This window comes from Rattus norvegicus, chromosome 17 (genome assembly GCF_036323735.1).
Source record: "Rattus norvegicus strain BN/NHsdMcwi chromosome 17, GRCr8, whole genome shotgun sequence".
NCBI classification, from domain to species: Eukaryota; Metazoa; Chordata; class Mammalia; order Rodentia; family Muridae; genus Rattus; species Rattus norvegicus.
Window position 1 is genome coordinate 40,486,849 of NC_086035.1, and position 5,114 is coordinate 40,491,962.

The window sequence follows — 5,114 nt, forward strand, 5'->3', positions numbered from 1 at the left end:
TAAAAACTACCTCCTGCCGGGAACAGTGGGGAGAGAAGTTAACCATTACAAGATAACAATTCTGCAGCCAATGATTATCACTGATACAGAAGTTATTGGTTAACTGAGTCCAACTTCTAGCATTAATGGGAAGGATGGCCTTCAAAAGCTATGTTGCACTGTGCCATTCAGAGCCTGGGAATTCTCCAGCAGCAGCAGACTAGCATGTGAAGAGGCATTACAAAGGCCAGGTATCTATTTGCATGTGTCGATGCTTAATGGTAAACGATAGCAGATTCTATGACTATAAAATATGGTGCTGTTCAACTCATTGACCTTAAAATCCACTAGATACTTCAATGACTTTTCAAAAGAATAGCACCCATTGGACTAGATTCAGAAGCCATATGTTTAATCGGGGATACTTCAGATGGTAGGGCTCTTGTACAAAACCTCATTACCACAGGAAGAAAAAAAAATCATGTCTTACAGCATCTCTGTTAGTAAATGTAAAGGTTTTTTTAAGACTCTTTTTCTAATTTTCTTTTTTCTTTTTTTTTTTTTCCGGAGCTGGGGACTGAACCCAGGACCTTGTGCTTGCTAGGCAAGCACTCTACCACTGAGCTAAATCCCCACCCCCAAATGTAAAGGTTTTAAAGAATGTTTGAGTCAATTTTGTAAGAGAAAAAGGACAAATCAAGTTAATACCAGGAATTGTCTCAAGGCAGAAAGAGAAGAAGGAAGAAACAAATCATGCACATTTTTAGCACAACATTAAGTGTAAAGTCAGGATGAGTCGTGCACAGGAACCTTACCCATTAGCTTGCCAACTGCCTTGGCAAAGCAATGACCGTGATGCATTACATACATATGCATATGTGCATATGTGGTTATATTGTATATGCAAACCAGAGTTTGGTCCCCTGTCCAAACTATCACCACATCGCCTGGATATGAACGTGCTCGGTAATACATATGGGTTTTCATATGTGTGTGTGATGCTGGGAATGGAAGCAGGGCCTTCTACAGGCTGGGTAGGCAATTTACCGCTAAGCTACATCCCCAGCCCTGCTACCACATATACAGACTCTGAATGATTTAGAACGTCATTAGCTGGCACTTAACAAGTGTACACATCTATGGGGGTACAGTGGTATAGGTAATTTGTCTACACGAGATGCAAGGTCCATTAGGTCCGAGTAACTGGTGTACGCATTGTCTCGGCACTGAGCATGTCTTCATGTGGGGGGCACTGAAATCCCTGTTTGTTTTTGAAATTAACAATTGCTGTAGTCATAGTTTACCTAATGTGTTATACACTGTTAAAATTTCCCTCCTAATTGAATGCACTCTTGCATTCATTGGTGATTTCACTTTCAAGCTGAATTTTGAAGGCTGACCCTCAGTGCTTGCTGAGTACGCAGTAAGCCCCGAGTTTCCTCCATCCACTGCACTGAGTAAACCCTGGTGTGATGGTGCATGCCTGTAAATAAGCCCAACCTTCAGAATCGGAGACAGAACTACCAGAAGTTCAAGGTTACTCCTAGCTACAAAGACATTTTTAGACTGGTTTGAGCTACATGAGACCCCCATCTTTTTTTTAAGGTAAAAGACAAACCCAAAACAAAAATAACCCCTAAAAAATGAATTTAAAGAGTACTCATGAAAGCCTACAAGATAAAGACACTTGACAGACAAGCCTCAGGACTGAATTTGATCCCTGGAACCCATCTTAAAAGAACAAAAGCGACCGTGCACATGTCTAATTTCAGCACTCCCACAGTAAGATGAGAGTGAAGTAGAATTGCTTAAAGCCAAAGCCAGTTAGACTAGGGTAGGCAGCAAGGCAGAGAAAACCAAGAAAGACCGTGCCAGAACAGGACAGAGGGATAAAACCAACTCCCAAAAGGTGTCTTCTTACTTCCACATGGACACATGCACACAGCACACAAATAAGACAACAGTAAAAATGATTTTAAATTTTTGTTTAACAAATGAACACGACAAGGAACAGTGCGCCCCCTCGTGGCCAATCTCTTCCAACATGGGGAGCCTGATCTTAAAACTTCAGAGCCCCAGAGAAACCAGATTGCTGTAAATGTTTAATTTTAACAGAAAAATGACTCAAAAAGCTGAACTTTAAATTTTCAGATAACAGACACAAATAGCATGCACAAGTTGAAACGCATTTCAGGGGCCTAGAGAGATGGTTCAATGACCTCTCTCCTAGAGGAATAGTAAAACAACTACAAAATTCAAAATCACACCCATTTTGATAATTAAAACAATTCCAAACAAATGATGTAAACTAAACAAATACTGTATGAGCATATTCTCAGGCCTTTTTCTAATCTATCATGCCAGGGTATAAACCCACAATTCCCGTGGAGCCCACGCAGAAAGTGTTATGCCCACTTCGCAAGAACCCCAGGAGACTGCCAGAAATTTTGACACCGAAGTAATATGCAATTTATTATACGAGCCTGGGCCGGTTCGCTGTCCTTCCCACTGCACAGATTAGGAGAGCGATCCCGATGCATAAACTGGTCTCTCCACCCCTGGTGTTACTTGATTGGGTAGGGGAAAAGGGAGTGCCATCCTTCAAACCCGATAGCATTTGTTCAGATAGGGAGGCAGAATTGCACAGCCTGAGAATACTTAATTGCTCTTTCCCATAGTTTGAGTGGGCTTTATCACGTTATGGATCCTAACTCCTGCCTCCTTCAAAGATCGGAGCCATCTGCTCCGGGAGAGTGCTGTCCTGAAAGACGGGTCACAATATTCAGGCCTCGGATTGGGTTCCCTTTTGTCATGGGTTTTCAGAGGGATTCAGTCAGAACCAGACACTAGAGGTGAAGAACAATTGCTGACTTGGCCTTGTTAAGGCCTAACCAACCCCCTCATTTTCCCTACCAACCCTGCCCCTTCAAAGATATCTCAAGGCCCATATTCAGGAGGAAGAAGTTATGAAGAGTTGTCATCCCAGTTCCCTGAGTTTGGAGGGCTAGAGGGGTTATTCTAAGGTTGTCTTTTTGGGGAAGTTAGAAATGGCTATAATTTCACAGGAAGGATAGGTAGAATTGATTGTATAGCCATACTCTCACTTGGTAGAAATCTTTATAATTGTTACTAAGTTCAAGTTCTCATTTTTATTACACACAACAGAACCCCGGAGCAGACGAGCTTGCTAAAAGGGCTAATAGTTCCCACCACTGCAGAAACAGGTGAAAGGGAAACACAGCTGCCTCACAGGTCCCTAGAAGCCAGGGATTGTCCATCTCTGAAAAGAGGGAAACACTGTATGGGAGAACATCTAACCCTCTCAAAGGAGCCCTCAGTTCCAATGATGGCTGCCCTAGATGATGAAAGCCCAAAGGGCTTCCTGGTAGAGGACCCCTCAAAGGAAAGATGAAAGAACACCGGGAAATTCTTAACATGGCATGTAAAATGTTACTTTTATTTGACCTGGAAGCCTTGTCCTCTGACATAGTCAGTAGCTCATGACCCCTTTTGAAATAAAGTTGTATAGAAAACTGGTGTTGACTCAGAAGGTCCCAAACCAAATTCCCTAAATCTTGAATAAGTTTTTGCCAGGCAACCTAAAGAACAAAGGACTAGAGAGGATGGCATCTCTGAGCTAAGCAGCTTACAGGAGGTGCTGGATAGGATATAAAGTCCTAACTCTGGAAGCCAATGGCTACAAGTTCAGCAGTGTAGAGGAGACTAGATAGGATATAGAACAAGACAGATCCCTCTACAAGGCAGCAACTGTGAACCAAATTGATTTTTTTTTTCAGATAAGGCTAGCATTGCCCTCACTATGTAGCTGAGGCTGGCTTTGACTCCAGTTGCTAGCCTCCATTTCCCATGGGCTTAGGTTATAGCCATTCACCACCACACCCGGCTCACCAGTGGTTTGATTTTTTTTTTTTTTTTGATAGAATACAATCGCTTTTTTGTTTGGTTGGGTTTTTTGTTGTTGTTTTGTTTTGTTTTGTTTTGGTGCAGATAACCTGATAATACTATTTGTCTCTTTCCTTCCTTAATTTGCAGTGACTCTGTCATTATCTTTTCTTTCGACAACTTCATGGTGGAGAAAGCTTCTAGATTTGGTGCTAATTCTAGGACTGGGTATAGTGATCTAATGGGTGCTTGACTGTTCATACCATTTTGAGTCCTGAGTAACAACATCCTTTCTCCAGATTACCAAAGAATGATAATCCTCTGAGCCCCACACTCAGACCCAAGATTTGGCAGGTTGAGACTTCCAATCCTCGATCCGGCAGGATCTATACCCCTGGTCAGCCATAAGAAACCTCAGCGAATGGAACTTCTTCCTTCATTGGTCCTTGAGGAATTAGAGTTCTAGGGGCAGAAACTAAAGCTGAGATGAAAGGGAGCAGTAACTAAGGGGTCCTGGTGTTGAAGAGGAACTCCGTCATCTGGAAATTAAGGAAATCTCAGAAACAGGATTACAACCTTGTTTGTCGTCAAACATGCTTTGACCTCCCCTTGACTGGTGTCAAGACTTCCTTAACCTTTTGACCTTTGCCCTCACCTGCCCTGTCTATCGACCAAGCTTGCTTACACCACGACCAAGCTTACACCACGTTGTGATCCCATTCCCTGAGGAAAAGCTTCTAAAGACACAGACTGAAGTCTTTTCACTTAATCTTTTAAACCTTTTGGGCTCTGCAACTCCAAAAGCCACCAATGTTGAATATCAGCTATGGTTTTATTTTTGTCTAAGACAGTCTGGTGTATCTGTGCTAGGCTTGACACTCATTGTGTAGCTGAAGATGGCCCAGGATTCTGACTGTCCTGCTTTCTCTATAAAAGGTTGCAAAAACAGCTCCTGAAACAATACTTAACTGTGACTCTCTTTTGGGAAGCCTCACTCAGCATAGTCCTGGTTGGCCTGGAACTGGCTCCATAGACCAGACTGGCCTCGAACTCATAGAGATTATCGTGTCCCTGCCTCCCAAGAGCTGGGATTAAAGGCATGCTTCTCCATGGACACTTTCGGAGCTGAGCTACTCTGGTGCATTCACACTTGCACGTTCTGTCTGGGTTAAGGACACAGACCCGGTCGTGGGTCACCGGACACCACAGCGGAGCATGCGTGGAAAACAGCG